Source organism: Crocuta crocuta, unplaced genomic scaffold (assembly GCF_008692635.1).
Source record: "Crocuta crocuta isolate KB4526 unplaced genomic scaffold, BGI_CrCroc_1.0 scaffold382, whole genome shotgun sequence".
Lineage (NCBI taxonomy): Eukaryota > Metazoa > Chordata > Mammalia > Carnivora > Hyaenidae > Crocuta > Crocuta crocuta.
Window position 1 is genome coordinate 3826362 of NW_027531873.1, and position 17509 is coordinate 3843870.

The following is a 17509-nucleotide window of genomic DNA, read 5'->3' on the forward strand; positions in this document are numbered from 1 at the left end:
CCCTGGCCTATTAGAATTACAGATATGTGGTACCACCAAGTCTACCTGGCTTAAGGAACCAGGGAAGAAACCAACATTTTCCCTCCTGAAGTTTACAATCTATAGCTCTGGAAGGCTTTTTCCCCCCCCTCCCTTCCTGTCAAGATTAAAAGAAAACACATCTTTCCATTCCCACCTACCCCCATTTTCCCTCATCCTTAGTGACAGGCAACGTGTCATCCCCATCCCTTGGTTTAAGAAGCAGCAGATACCAGAATCCCAGAGCAGAGTGACAGACAGGAATAGTCCCACCCATTTTTGCCCTCTTCAGGAAGAAGCTGTCCACTCGCCCGTGGGAGGACACAGCAGCATCAGCTTTTCGATGAAAAAAAAGATCGTAGAAAACCGACCTCACTGTGGGCCTGGCAGCTGGAAGCCTGACTGAGGAAGAGAGACGAGCAGGTGAAAATGGCTTGCCAAGAGGTCAAAAAAGTCGATATAAAAAATGAGACAAAAGTCCTAGGAGCATAGTAAAACTCTTCAGCTTTCATAACCCCACCGCAATTGTGTCAGCTTTGCTGGGTCAATTAGCTGCCTACCCTATCTTCCTCTGTTGTTAATAATGGGCAATATCCTCTCCCTTTAAAGAATGAAAATGAGGGATTTGTGGTTATAGTAAGCTATCATTAAAAGCACATGAATTCCTAAAAGCCTCTGAAAATAAATTAGTCTTTTCACATTACCATCTGCAACCATTTCACCTCAGTGAGTGATCCCATTAGCCCTTGTGCACTCTAAATAGGAGAGGGCTTGGATATTACTTAAGGAAAGATCTCCAAGGGAAATCAAGTGGTTGCAGAGATCAAAAAAGAGAAATTCCAAAGGTGGCATCTGTACTCTCACATTGCTCCCGAGCCAGGACCCCTGGGCCATGTGAGGGACTCCGACTGGGCCATCTCTCAAAGATAAAGATGGACTCTCCAGTACATGTCATCAATAACACTCTAGCATGACCAGAAACAAAAAGGGAATCTGCACATCCAGTTTTAAGCATAATCTACTTAACCTGTATCTACAGGTCTCCACTTTCCAATAAACTGGAACAAGTTTGAAACCATTCCCTGGACCTCTCCTCAGCATCAGATGCTAGTAACATGGCCTCCTTTGGACACTTACCTTTTCCCCTTGTATTCTGGGTTGGATCATGTCCCCCTGAAATTCAGGTACACCCCAAACCTCAAAATTTGACCTTATTTGGAAACAAGATCACTACAAATGTAATTAGTTAAATTAAGAGGAGGTCATATAGGAATAGGATAAGCCCTTAATCCAATAGGACTGTTGTCCTTATAAGAAGAGAAGAGACAGATACAGAGACATATAAGGACTCCAGGGGCACCTGGGTGGCTCAGATGGTGAAGCGTCTGACTCTTGATTTCAGCTCAAGTCATGATCTTAAGATTTGTGAGATCAAGCCCCACATCCAGTTCTATGCTGACAGCAGAAGAGAACTCATCCCAAGAGGCTGCTTGGGATTCTCCCTCCTCTCTTTAACCCTCCTCCCCTCAAATCAAATAAAGAAACTTAAAAAAGAAAAGGGAAACTCCATGTGACAACAGAGAGACCGGAGTGACATGTCCATAAGCCAAGGATTGCCAGCAACACCACAAACTAAGAAACAGGTAGAATAGATTTTCTCTCTCTAGACCCCTAGAAAAGAGCCAACACCACCAACACTTTGATTTCAGAGTTCTGACCTCCTGAACTGTGAGAGAATAAATGTGTGTGGTTTTAAGCCTCCTGCTTGTGGCATTTTGTGGCAGCAGCCCTAGGAAACTAAGACACCTGGCTTCGGTAATGCCACATGCTTTGACATCACACACTCTCTACCCACTACACTACCTGGCCCTCGAATGATGGAGTTTCTCCAGGCGCTGTCCTAGGCATCTTCTTTTTGTGACTCTAACTGCCCCCCTCCCCCACCTTAGCTGACTTCATCCCTATTCATGACTTCCTTACAAGCCTCATGCACTTGATTCGTATCTGGAGACTCCTGTATGTAACTTCCCACCTGACTCCTCTCTTGGCTTTTTCAAAGCACTTCGAACACATGCGTATGAAACCAAACTCTTATCTTCCTCTCAAACTCATGTTTGTTTCCAGTAGTCCCTCTCTAATGCCAGGGTTGGCAAATTTTTGGGGGGAAGACTCAGAAAATAAATATTTGAGGCTTTGTGAGCCAGTCTCTGGTGCAGTTACTCGGCTCTGCATTTATAGCAGAAAAGCAGCCACACATTATATGTTAAAAAAAATGAGCATGGCTGTGTTCCAGTAAAACTTTACTTTCAAAAACAAGCAGCAGGCAAGATTTGGCTTTCCAGTTTGCTGTCCCTGCTCTAAAGGGATGAACCCTGTCATCGGTTGTTCCCTATTTCACCAGTCAGAAACCCACTCTTGGCCTCTTCTCCCCTCCCAACTCTCCCCTAATATTTTCTCAGTCCTGCAAATTTTTCCTTTCTAAACAGCTCTAATCCATCCCCTGCTTTATATTTTCTCCACTGTTCTCTTGTCCTCTTTTGCCTGGATCACAGCACTCGTCCATTGACTTACCTACTCACAGCTATTGACAGTCTCCTCCCCAGAGTACTCTACACACCATAACAGAGTGATCTTCTCAAAACTGCAAATCGAGTCATGCCACATACACCCATTGTTCCAAAGACAATGACAAAATCCCTGAACACAGCCAGCTGTCCCCCAACATGGCTTGGCCTTTACCTGCCCGTCTAGCCCCATCTCATTTGATATATCCCTCTCTTGTCCCTGATCCAGGACTGATTTCTTTTTTAATTTTTCAATTCCTCTCATTCACCTCTGGGCATAGATCTTTGCACATAATTTTCCCTCTTCCTAGCATACCTTAATTGTCCCCTTTCCTTAGTAAATGTCCATTCATGTTACAAATCCAAGCCCAAGCACCATTCCATTGGAGAAGACTTCTCTGACCTCTTCAAATAGACTATGTCACCCATTAAAACTTCTTATACCATTATGTACATCTGTGCATTACAGTAGAGCCATAGCTTTATACCTGATAAGAGGATTAACTGATCAGTATCTGTCTTTTCTACTAGACTGTAGGCTTCATGAGGTCAGAGACCTTGTTTCTTTTTGCCCTCCAATGGGTCCCCATCACCAATGACAGCAGATGTTTAAAAATGAATGAATGAGACATGCCTAGGTGGCTCAGTCAGTTAAGTGTCCAACTTTGGTTTAGATCATGATCCCACCGTTCATGAGTTCGAGCTCAACATCGGGCTCTCTGCTGTCTGTCAGCCCGGAGCTTGCTTCAGATCCTCTGTCTCCCTCTCTTTCTCCCTCTTCCCCACTCTCTCTCAAAAATAAAATAAACGTTACAAAAATTTTAATAAATCAATGAATATATATGAATAAATCTTGAGGTATTGGGATTTATCCTCCAGTCACTCCTGCTTTAACCATGGTTGCTCCACATTTCTTTATTTCATACACTAGAATTCCATAAAGACTTCTTTTTAAAGAATGGCTTAATATTTTGACAACCATGTGCTAGAAATTTCTTTACCTCTGCAGGGTTTCCAAGTATAAAGCCAAAACTGAGTCAGCAGACACCTGTGCGGGAATGTCATTCCTACAGAAAGCAGCCAGGCTCAGTTTGGAAAACTCTCACCTTTTGGTCATACTGTGAGTGTAAATTTTAAAATTCAGATTCTATTTTTTTTCCTCCCACTTTAATTTTTAAAGGCATAACAATTTTCATATTCTTAAGCTCTTCATGACTAAGGAAGCACATAGAGATTTTTTTTTTCTTCATTAAGGTCAATGTCCTACTGGACACCAAATAACATTAGATAGTTGCAACATACTGCATAATATTCTGAAGAAAAGAACTCACAAAGTAATTGAACATAACAACTATCATCTGTTCATGATGAGTTAATTTGTCCACTCTGCTTACTTTGAAGTGTCTATTTTCAGTGTAATGAATCCTCCTTAGATCCTGGCATCACATCAAAATTGTGTGTTGAGTCTGACAAAGTGGCAAATTCTATTTGAGTTCCCTTTTTTAACATTAAATGTTATACATATGGTGTTTTTCTTTAAAAACTCTTTTTATGTGTTTTTAGAAGGTTAGGTATTGCTCAAGAAAGAGTTTTGAAGAGGAATTAGGAAAGTTAGTCTCTAACCTGCCAATGCCACTAACTAGTTTACCATAAACTTTTCTCAGCTGTTTCTTCTTCTGTAGTAATGAGGATAAGAGAGCTTTTCCCACCTACTTTTCTGGAAGGGTGGCTATGACACTCTAGGAAGATAATATGTGAAAGAGTTAAAATAGTTCTATGCCAATACAATATAGAGTCATTGTTATTAGTATCTATCATAGAGAACAGAAAAAATGAAGCAGGTACAATCTAAAAAACATGATGAATAATAGTTAACTGATTGAAGGTTTCAAGTTATTGATGGATAATATTTAATTAGGGACAGTATGCAAAATGTGAACATATTTCCAAATAAGTTCCAAGGAAAAAATATTGAGGAAGTATGTACATTTATCTGAATCATTTGCATAATATGTTGCTAAAGGTAAATCAGGGACAAAACGAAAGCAATAGATGCTTCATGATGCCAGAGAGATGGCAGAAAGGAATGAGGAAGGGGGTAGGGGGGGAAGGGAAGGAGAGAGAAGGGGGAGAGCATAAAGGAACATAAAGAACGTAAAAGTATGATAAGCATAGTGACTTCTGGATGGAAGAAATGTGAATCATTATTTCTCTTTGTGTTGTCTGTGTTTGCAAGCTTTTCCACACTAAGTATCTGTTATATTTATATTATGAAAAGAACACAGCATATTTTTTAAAGTATACAATGACCCAAAGAATGTGTAAGTTTTAGGAAGACAGTCAGCTTTTTCATATAATCCAACTATATTCAATATATAGTCAGTATGGGCTTTGTTAAAGGTTGTTTGATGAAATAAAATTCAAAACATGACTTATCTTACATTCCTGCAACCTCTGGTATCATAAGAAGAGGGTAAGATTATTCAAGATATGCTAATAAGCTTTCTCTTAAAACTGGGTGGCAACCTGTTCCACAATTTTCCAACACGATGTGTAATTTGGAAGTGCCACTTTCTGTAAGAACAAAGGAGAAATGCAGATGATCTTTGAAGGAAGGGTTGGTTTTGTGTTTTGAGGAGACTTGTTTTCAAGGCCAGATTGGGGTTCTGCTTTAAGGAAAATCTAATAAAACAACAACAACAAAACCAGTCATTGTAACTTCAAAATGGATTTACAATCTGACATATGTGGGAAAGGGAAAAAACATATTCACAAAATAATGCTGGTTCCTTGAAATCTATATATCTGATAATGTGGTCAAAAATCAATTTTTCCCTTCATCTTGATAAAATTAAATTTAAATGTCTTTTTTTTGTTTTCTCTGTTCAGAATTTTGAAAAATAGATTGAAAAGAACACATATCTTTTTTATTTCTGGAACTTGAAGCCATTTGATGTGAGGGGTCAAATTATAATATGCTACTGCTTGTATCATCTCCTAAAGGAGAATTAGAAGGAAGTAAGGAGATTTTGACACATCAGGCATGAAAGAATTTTAATACTGCACAAGTTGTTTGAGCTAATTCAGTCTAGGGTAAAGGAATAGGTTTTCATCTCCTATTTTATTTCTCTAATGTATTAATTGAGTTGCCTGGATTGTTTAACTGAAGGAGATGAGGAAGCCATGTCAAGGTTGAACAAGACAGTGGGATGTAATTGGTTATCAAAGTCTGGATGGTTATGGAAAGGGAAGTGGTTGTAAGCATGTCAAAAATTTGCTATCTCGTCCAAGCAACTGATTTCACCAGGGAGAAAAGGGAGGCCCAGAGAGTTGAATTTGCTGTTTCCTGAGATTCACAAAGCACCCAACAGTGCCCATTCTCATTCAGCATCTTCTTTCACTGTTGATGCCTGTTCTTTATCAAATTCCCTCACTCAAAAAATTTACCTCCACTTCCCCATCATCCTCATATTATTTCCTACTTTTTATATCTACCACCATTGGCAGTTTATCACTCTCATCTAAGCTCAGGAAGCTATTGAAATTTATCTGTTGGCACCTCATCTCCTCAGATCTCAAAGTGTCAACTATAAAACAATGAAAAAAATAATTGTTATCACCTGATTATTATATTATTTGACACCTCATAGTTAGAAACATTCTTTTTTTTAAACATTTATTTATTGTTGAAAGACAGAGACAGAGCATGAACATGGGAGGGCAGAGAGAGGGGGAGACACAGAATCTGAAGCAGGCTCCAGGCTCTGAGCTGTCAGCATAGAGCCCGATGTGGGGCTCAAACTCACAAACCGTGAGATCACGACCTGAGCCAAAGTCAGATGCTTAACCGACTGAGCCACCCAGGTGTCCCTAGAACCATTCTTTTATTGCAACCTGCTTGACAGAGGTAAGAGGCAAGAAATAAACTAACCTTAAAGTTCTTAGTACAAATTTGAGTCAAGGGTCAGTTTTCATACTGACACTGACATTGGCCCTCAGGTTTGGAGAAGCTCAGCATCTTCCTGTAACAGTCTCCAGTGGGTAGGTAGAATTGCCAGATTTAGCAAAGAAAGTACCAATAAAATTTGAATCTCACACAAACAGTGAATAATCTTTTAGTATGAGTGTGACCCATGCAATACTTGGGACATATTTTTAATAAAACAGTATTCAGTATTTGTCTGGTATTTGGGTTTAACTAAGGGTCCTGTATTTTATCTGGTAAGCCTGGGAGGAGGGAAAGAAATGCAGCAGATGCTGAGCAGGACTGATTAGAAGTAACATTCTTGGGGGCTAATTAGGACACGGCCTGATCTAGAACCAAGTCTCTCCTGTGAGGTCTAGTCAGGTGCCCCTCTCCTTCCAACTCACCAAGGAGGTTTTCTTTCTTTATTTCCACCCTTTTCTTCTTTTTTAAAAAATTGTTCTTAATGTTTTATTTATTTTTGAGAGAGAGAGAGAGAGAGAGTGATCAGGAAGGGTCAGAGAGAGAGGGAGACACAGAATCTGAAACAGGCTCCAGGCTCTGAGCTAGCTGTCAGCACAGAGCCCCACATGGGGCTCGAACCCACGAACCATGAGATCATGACCTGAGACAAAGTCGGACGCTCAACCGACTAAGCCATCCAGGCACCCTCCACCCTTCACTTCTACCTCATCTCTCTCCCAGCAGCCCTTCCTTCATTACTTCCATCTTTCCTTTATTCCCATTTCTTGGCCTTCAGATCTCCTGGTGCCAAACCACAGCTCTCCTCTCCTCCCCACCATTCTCTGGCCCTGCCACTCAACTTCACAGTCATTCTAAAATTAGTATTTCTATGGTTCAAGAGGTACAGTCTTCCAGCGATAAAATAAATAAGTCATGGGGATGAAAAGTACAGCATAGGGAATATAGTCAATAATATTGTAATAACTTTGGTGACAGATGGTGACTCCACTTATTCTGGTGGGCATTTCATAATGTATACAATTTTCAGGTCACTATGTTGTACATCTGAAACTAATATAATATTGTAGGTCAACTATATACAAACTTTAGCAAATGAGAAATAAAAAATATATTCATGGTCAACTAAAAAAAATTAGTAGTTATACCCCACCACCACATTTCCAGATTTTTTATATCTCCAGAAGAAGGGGGTAAAAAAATGCCATCTACTAAAAATAGAGGGGACACTTCTTCAATCACACCCTGAATCTGCAACTCTGAGGCTGCTGTGGAAAGAAAATGTCCCTAATTTTGCAAATTAAGAATGAAGGTGACACCCATTAAGAAACATCAAATAAAATATTTAAATGTATTTAGATTTCATATCCTCAGGTTGAGGAAAGGCATAATATAACTGATTATGGAAACCCTTGGGGTTTGTAGGAAAGGCTGCTTCGTTTAGTAAGCAGTGAATAAATACGAAAATGAAGTACTTAAAATTGGTTTACAATACACCTCAGCGCAGAGCCAATAAATTAATAAAATCTGATAAGTTTTCAGATCCCTTGAGGGGTGAATATGCAGCTTGCAATACAGCAAATTCACAGCGACATCCCCAAACAGTGAAAGTTAATTTTTTTCATTCCCTTTGTGGCAAGGTCCAGCTAATTTTTCACTGCCAACCCCCTTTTAAAAAAATATATAGTTCTTAGTACATGTTGCTTAATAGTGATTTTCATGTCATCTTTTTTTTTTCAGTTGCTTTTGAGGTGTTCCAACTTACAAATAAGAACTGCAGTGGGTTTTTATCTTATATAGTCATGTATTTTCAGTGCACTCAGTAGTCAGTGGGGTTATTCTGGTGTTGGGCAGGGAACGTATACAGGCTCCTATTATTGTTCATAAAGTATTGTTCCCAGATGCACCACATACCCAATGGGCTTTGTTTGGGCTGTATACTTCTACACCCAGTAGTGGTAGGAATCTCACCAGAAATCTGGAAGAGACCAATTAAAAGACAAATCCTTTTTTCCCCCATTCCAACAACATTGACCAAAGCAACTGAACATAGGGTAGCATAAACATTGTGAATATTACAATACATTTTAATATTGAACACCATATAATGTCCCCTGGAGAGTCCTCTTTACACATGCAGACAGCTCACCTTTATAATTCTAATAACTTCACATATTTTACATGAAGGCAATTCTGATGGTTAGTGCTTAAATGCTAACAGAATAAAGTAATAGCATAAAGAAGTTCTCATCTTCATTTAGAGCATAAATTACACACTTTGACAGAGGTAATTGTCCTCAGATCAGGGTCCACTCCCTAACAGGACATTTTAATTAATCTTCTCTGATTAAATAATATCACTATATAGTCACTGATGATTTCCAAAATCTCCGCTTGGGAGTGGTTCCATCTCACAGAGGCCCATATGGGGAGAATGATACAGTCTTCAAATTACTGGTTGTCTGGGTATACGAGACGGAGTAGGACATGATCTTTGTCCTCAAGTAGTTTCCAGTCTAGTGGCAGCTTAAAAGGCACATCTGGGGCAACAGAACCTTGAGAACAGAGTCTCAAGTAAACTGAGCACATGGTCCAGTCTTTTATCTTATCTTTTTTCATTTTTTTCTTGTTTGGGAGCACAGATCTTAAATATTTGGAGAAAATACTTCAATTTTTTTGTATTTTCCATATAAAACTTGTTTATTTTCTTCAAAGAGGGAGCCTTCTTTCAAAAGAGGTGTTTTAATAAAGACAGCCATGACTTTAGTACAAAACCAAACCAAACCAAGCAATCTAACCACACAGTTATGTACAATGATTGGTCAAATAAAAATAAACATCTTAGCTCACAAGTAAAACAGAGCTGTCACTCAGATGAAGGAAAAGCAAAATTGTTATGTAATAGTAGTGAAACTTAGTTCTAATGATCTAAAATATATAAAACTGCCAGATTTGTGAACTGTTTGCTTCTATCTACATATCAATTTTATCTTTATTAGGGAAGTAGATGAAGACTTTGCTGTTCCCAAAACACAATATAGAATGAATTAAACATCATTTTCAGAGTCATGTGTACAGATCTGGACTTGAGACTTTTATTTTTAATGCACCCGACCAGTGTCCAAAACAGTTTCATTATTATTAACATTTTCTCCCACAAATTTCTCTCCTAGCCTGATACATCTTCCTGATTAATGGACTAGTAGCAATGACTACTTTTTTAAAATGATGTTTTGATTAAAGCATCTGTTTATGTTCCAACAAAACAAATAAAGTCAGGCATATTAAAGAATATGGTGGTTTAGGAACAAAGAAAACAACCAAGATTAGAGGAAAGTTAACTCTTCCCTTGGGAGAAACTCTAGTGGGTAAACGGTTTCATCAGCAACAATACAGAAATTGCTTTAATGGTGTTTTGAACATCTTATTCTTGAAAAAATAATACTCATGCTCACAAAACACAAAGGTCAAAATCAAGGCTATCCATTTGGAAGGTTGGCATTTCATAACGCCTGTTAAAGCCAAGGTGTGAGGATATAGAAACTTTATGATGTACGTTCATACTGGATCAAATGTTTTTCATGCTGAACAGATTAATATCATTGAGAACAATTAATAATATTCAGGATCTGGAAAAAGCTTCACTTTGTAGTGCTAAGTTCTTGGGCAAAAACCACATTGCAAAGCTTACTTAATGACAAGTAGCAGTTGAAGAGAAATCACACAGGGAAACAAAACTGAAGTCCTCTATGTATATTTGAGCAATATTGTACCTATGGGGTGTGTGTTTGCTTTCCCTCCCAATTAAAAAACCAATATTCCTGGGGTGCCTCGGGGGCTTAGGTGGTTAAGCACCTGACTCTTGATTTCGGCTCAGGTTGTGATCTTAGGGTTTGTGGGTTCGAGCCCCACTTCGGGCTCTGCGCTCACAGTGGAACCTGCTTGGGATTCTCTCCCTCTCCTCTCTTTCCCGTCCCCTGCTCTCTCTCTCTCTCAAAATAAATATAAAAACCTAAAAGAAAGATAACTTTTTTTTTGTTTTTATTTTCCAGGCCTCAGTTTAAAAATTTAACTTTCCTAAATATTTTTTGGTGGGTAGAGAGAAGCATTTTCCTCACTAAAATCTGCTGCAGTGTATTTCTGTCCTTTAAAAACTATAGGTGTTAAATGCATCATGCTGGCATCACTGGACTACCTTGGAGAAACTTCAAGGTTTGTCACACAGCAAACTCCATCGTGTGCGTGGTGAGGTATAAACAGGGCAGGATCCACCTCAGGCAGAACATCCACGCGAGTGCTTTTCAAATTTTTTTCTCCCTTGGTCTAAACTGCAGATTGGTGTCCTTCCATTAAATGCTTTGGTTTGCCTTGTTAAATGCTGTTTGTTACAGCCAGTGTTGGGGGCAGAAGTTCCTTGGTAAAACTCGTCATTATTTATGTACAAGAAAGGAAAACCTTGTCTATTAAATTAATTAGAATGTGACCTGAAAAGGAATATTTTTGATCAGTGAAAACAGAAGTCTTCGGGTAAAGGGGGAAAAAGACAGAAAGGTTCAAAATACAGAGCGGCATTGTTTGCAGAAAGGCTGCTGCTTCCTTTATGCCTAGCTGAACCATGCCAGGAGCCCTCTTGAATTTCTACAAGAATACAGTTTCAGATCATCTGCATTCAGGGCCAGAGTCATGGCCCTGGAACCGATAATTGCCTCTGACAGGATTTAATTACCTTCTCTAGGACCTTTTCTCTGTTTGATTGGAGACCACCCCCTGCCTCCGATCAAATCAGACAGTAATAACACGCTGAAACGCAGCAGCCAATCACGAGTCAAGTCTGAACAGTGACCTTGCTGAGTCGAAGCTGATTGGTGGTGTCAGCCTTGTCAACGGTGTCAGGGAACCGTCAGACAAGAAAGAGCGAGGGGGGAGTGGAGGAGAGCGAGGGGAGATAAGAGAACAGCATTCATGCTAATGGAGGCTGTCAGCATTCAAGGCTCCAGGCCGCCTTACCAGCGGCCTTGCACAAAAACAAAAATATTAGAGAACTCATACAAGTCTAAAATATTCAGAAGGGGCACATTTTCGCTCCTCCAGTTTGGGGAATCTATTCAAGGTGTAATTCACATGCAATTCAGATTCAGTGACAGATACACGCACATGATGTGACAGAATAATTTTCATGAAAAGAAAAAGCCCCACAAAACTTAGCCGGATGAATTGGGGTTGGGGGGTGGGGAGGGGAGGTTAAGGATAAACTACTGCTACATGACTTTTTGTTGTCTTTTTTTTTTCTTTTTAACTAGAGGATCAAGAATGCTGGTATTTAAGATGCACCACAAAACTCTGTTTTTAATATTAACCTGACTTAGCAGTCACTACATTATTTATGTCCACTTTAGTGTGGGATATAAGCCCACCTATAATCTTAACAAAGAATAATACATTCATTAAATGGCCAATCTTTATGTACATCTAATTTTAAGATAATTTATAGTAATGGCATAATTCTGGTGATCTGCAAAAAATAGTTTAATGGAGCTATAAAATTTGGTTAACCTCCATTCCATTGGGGGGAAAAAGGGTACATTTCCCCCAGAAAAACCACCACGGCATCAGTGAGTTATAATATACATAAAGTTTGTTACAAAATAGTAATAAACAGAGATTTGGAAGAGAAGTAGAACACATTATTAGAGCTGTACTAATGTGTAGTTTAATTCATTTCATTTGTGTATAAATAACCTTCTTCATGACATTGTTTCTGACTCACCTGCCTTTTTACAAATGTAGCACCTTACATGAAAAATATCTACTTACAAAACTGTTTTGGAATTTCTCTTAATTTAGTAGAAATGGAATATTTTATATTTAGTAGAAAGTCTTATTTTTAGTAGAAATGAAATATCTATTATGATTCACAGTATTTTTCATAAATCTTTCAATCTTTTAAGAGAACTGTGGCCTAATTTACCTCTTCTCACAAAGAAAAGGATACTTTGCTACATGATTCCCGGACTTTACCAAACAGAACATTGCTTTTAAAGATAATAACAACTGACTCAAGTTTAAGGCAAACTTCTACCACGCGTCTACAAATGCACATTTCTTGAGCGATTTCCAGCCTCACCAGGGAATTTTACCTAAACAGCATCACACAAGTTGATTCAGTGATTTTGACTCATGTTCTAGTCTTTATATACCTTCCCCTCAACAAAACTTGGTTTGTTTATTTTTTTTAAATTTTTTTAAATGTTTTATTTATTTTTAGGAGAGAGACAGAGACAGCGCGAGCAGGGGAGGGTCAGAGAGAGAGGGAGACACAGACTGAAACAGGCTCCAGGCTCTGAGCTGGCAGTCAGCACAGAGCCCGACGCGGGGCTCGAACCCACGAACCGCGAGATCATGACCTCAGCGAAAGTCGGACGCTTAACCGACTAAGCCACCCAGGCGCCCCGGTTTGTTTATTTTTTAATGTTTATTTGTTTTTGGGAGAGAGACAGAACATGATTGGGGAGGGGCAGAGAGAGAGGGAGCGAGGAGGAGCAGAAGCAGGCACTGTGCTGACAGCAGAGAGCCCAGTGCAGGGCTTGAGCTCAGAAACTGTGAGATCATGACCTGAGATGAAGCCAGATGCTTAACTGACTGAGTCATGCAGGTGCCCCAACAAAACATGTTTTTAAATGAAGAGTGGAATCTTGTGCTGTATTATCTATAACTCTTTCCATTTATAGTCATAGAATTTAGAAGGTAGCTTAATTAACATATATAAATCATTTTTCTATACTGGATCAAAATTTATAATGGACTTGTTAAGATGATATAATTATTTCAACTTTTAAAAGAGCTATTTGAGAGAACCTACAGGGATGTAGTGCTATTTTGAAAAGATTGCTTGTTTTCAGAGTCCCATGGTTAAAACAACTCATTTAAGGAAAACTGTATCTTTTAAAATTTTTTTTTAATGTTTTATTTATTGCTGAGAGAGAGAGGCAGAGTGAGCAGGAGAGGGTCAGAGAGAGAGGGAGACAGAATCTGAAGCAGGCTCCAGGCTCTGAGCTGTCAGCACAGAGCCCGATGCGGGGCTCAAACCCATGAACCGTGAGATCATGACCTGAGTCGAAGTTGGACACTTAACCAACTGAGTCACCCAGGCACCCCTAATGAAAAATGTATTTTACACAGAAAATCAGAAGCTTAGAATCTGGTTCCAGCTTTGCTATTGACAAGCTGTCCAATTTGGGCCATGTTACTTTGTCTTCATGGGTTTTGGTTTCCTCCGCTATAAAAGCAGTTAACATGAGGTTACCTAAAGAATTAAAAGTGTATAGAGTACAAGTATAATTAGTATGTAAACATGGTAACAAAGGCATCTACTTCTTGGAAACACTCTTCAGGGTCGGTGAGTTTCTCACTGCCTCCACCCTCTCCAGCCCCATCCTGTCACACAGTCTTACCTCCACCAACGTACACACACACACACACACACACACACACACACACACACACACACAGAGTTTGATCAATATTGAGAGGTAGATAACAAGTAGTCACTATCATTGTCAGGCCTAGAACCCAAATCCCTCATCCCTAGATTCTTTCTGACCCCACTTTTTCCCACTTGGAATGAACACATTTTTGGTACTCATATAAGTGTTGATCTTTTACTATGCTGGTGTTAAGTATATTTCATGGATAGACTCCATGTGCATCATGTGCATGTGCATCATACAGACTCACCCAGGTAAGGGAGCAAATGTGTAAGAGTGCTTTTAAAAGAGACGGTGCAAAAGTAAACAGACCTAGTCTCTATGCGATTATCATCAATTTGAATTATTGGCCACTTTGGCTACTATCTGAAATACTAAGTCTAGACTACATGGAACTCTGAAAATGAGGACAAAGTTTATTTAGCTATTTTTAAGGTATAACATATTGGTATGTGCATCTCCCAAACATAAGAAAGCTCCTTATATCTCAAAGCAGATAGTCAATAACATGTGATTTCAATGAGTAAACTACACTTCCCAAAAACAATCGACCCTCAATAGTGAAGGGAAGGGCAAATTTTCATCCTGTCTTCCTGCTATCGCATCTTCAGCCAGTTCAGATCAGAGCAGCAGCAACAGAAAGGAAAGGAAAGAAGCCAATAGCATGCCTTATTTCATTTCTTTAGCAACAACACTATTCTGGCACTGGAAAGGTGAATAATTAATACCCATCTGACTCCACCTAATTAAGTCCACATTTGCTTGTTCTATTCATTTGAAAATGCTTTCCTTTAAAGAAAATAGCCCTTGCTTATCTTCAGTTTATATTTCTTAAATGGACATTTTTGGAATTAAAGAGATTCTATCTTGGTTTTGAAAAGCCTTTCCCTTTTCATGCTAATCATTAGGAATCAATGGCAAAGCTTACTATTTTTTAAATGGGAGACAGAATATTAACCAATTGGTAGATTTAGATTCTTATAAAATAGATAGTCAAGTCTTCTGTAATCTTAGACTGTCTTTTTTCTCTGGAGAGATGAAAAAAAGTCTGTTGGTCCTTTAAAAACTGAATATACACCAAAAATTGAGAGAAAGACAGAGACAGAGAGAAATTGAAGAGAAGACATATACCAATCTTGGGTGATATCTCAGTTGCTGTTTCAGAATGATCTTTGCATAATCTGAGTTACACAACAGAGTGACTCTAATTGCAAATTCAATCACTCCTTGACGGAGGCTCAGAAATCAATTCCCAGTAAAATATGACACTCAATCATTCAAAACACCAGAATAGTCAATATTTCACCATCAGTGGTCTAGTTAGGACCTATTTCAATACAACACAAATACAGTGCTGTTACTCTATTGGGCAAATCTCTTCTATTCTGTGTAAACTTGCCTAACATTACCAATCATCAAAACCATGATGGGAAGTTAAATAAAATCACAAGATTTACAAGACTTGAAAAGAGAATTTCACTCAAAGACTTCTGATCTCAAACATCTGATATTTTCTTTAATTCACATTGATTGTCAACTTCACTTAGGTCCTCATCACTTGGCAATTTAAATTTAAAGAGAGAACATTCACGTAAGGGATACAGTAATGCAGACAGGGGGCAAAGGACAAGGAGGGTAAAGATCCATGTTCAATTAAATGCTCTAGAATCTGCTCTCAGATTGTGGAGCCCTGGAACTTACTGCACTTACAGCAACCTGAGAGGAAACTGCAATACAATTTTTCAATAGACCCATTTTGGCATTATTTTTTTTAGCCATGAAAGACTAGGGTAGAGTAGAGATAGAACCCAGGTATTGAATTAGAAACTAAATCTAGATAGAAAACAGGCAAACAGAGGGGCACATGGGTGGTTCAGTCGATTAAGCATCCGACTCTTATTTCAGCTCAGGTCATAATCTTATAGTTCGAGAGTTTGAGCCCCACATCAGGCATCAAGCTTGTACTTACCATGCAGAGTCTGCTTGGGATTCTCTCTCTCTCTGCACTTCCCTACTCTCTCTCTCTCTCAAAATAAATACATAAACTTAAAAAAAAAAAAGAAAAGAAAACAAACAGTTTTGAGTGAGTGATTGTTTCTAAGACAGAAATTCCCAATTTTAATTTCTAGGACTGATTTTACTTCTTACTTGGTGACCTTATCAAGCTACCTGCTGCCAGAATCTGTTTTTGTTTCTCAACTCTGGACTCCTAGATATTAAGGCATGATTCTTACTTTTTGGCTTGAACCTTTACCATCTCCGAATGAAATACCCAAGGCTTTTATTATTTCATCATATTACTGTTGTTACTATCATAACAATATTGTTGTTTGCCTTTATGTTTGGGAAGAAGTGTTTCTAAAAAGAATACATCTGATTAGGTGCACTGTTTATTTACTTGAGAATCCACATTTTAAAAGAGCAGTGCACAAAAGGCTTAGAAATACATCCAAAATGAGAAACTCCAGTCAACTGATTACTCAGCTGGCAAAATGGAAAATTCAAGTTGCATAGACAGCTAATTGTGGCCTGCCTCTGGAATGACAGGTCTATAATTTTTAGTTTTGTGTGCATTGAAAGCCAGTCACCTTGACACTCCGTGCTCCATTATCCACCGGCCACCAACCATATGATGATGTTCAAAGAGTGATGGGCACTTTCCATTATGGGTGATAAAACACACTGTTTTTTATTTGGATAAAGCTGTCCTGAGGGGGGAAAAAGAGAATCCAGAAACCTACTCCTCCCAGGAGGAACAATGGCACTGAAACACCTTTAATCCTAGAGAAACAATTTCTTTGTTCTTGTGTAATAACAACCATCAGTAACTCACAGTTCTCCTTGCCAACATCCTTAAAGTGCCTTACTGTGTCACGATCCTAGCCGTTTAAATATAAATTTTGCCTCTTAATGTCAAGAGCTCTCCCCATTAAATTATATTACATTAGAAGAACTTGAAACCTGGTTAAAGCCAGCATCACAAGTGTAACATGTTTGTTCTTTGCCTTTTTCTCCCCCGCTCAAGGCTATTTCAATTGTTCCAAGGCTTCATGGGTTGAGAGGAAATACAATTGAAGCAGGATCCAGGTAATGTAATTGTAATCCAGGTTGTGAACTAAATTTTGGTTGTTGATTTTGGAGAAATCTATCACCTCTCTAAGCCTCAAATTAGTAATCTTCTTCAAATTAGTAAGCTTTAAAATAGCAAGGCTGAACCAGATGCTCTCTTTATTCTCCTTTATCCCGGAAAGTCTCTGTTTCTATATGTATATTGTTCACCTTAAAAAAACAAAGGAGCCAGTTATTTTACCGGACAAATGAGTTTATGTGCTAACAGAAAAGGAATTACAATTTGGGACAAAGAAACGATGGTGAACTATAGGCAAGTCCAGAGAACAATGGAGAGGGGTTTGCTTTTATCAGGGAAAGGAGGAAGCTGGGAGGGGCTGTTTCACAAATTTTCATTGGCTGGGCTGTTGCTGGGTGAGGAGAAATTC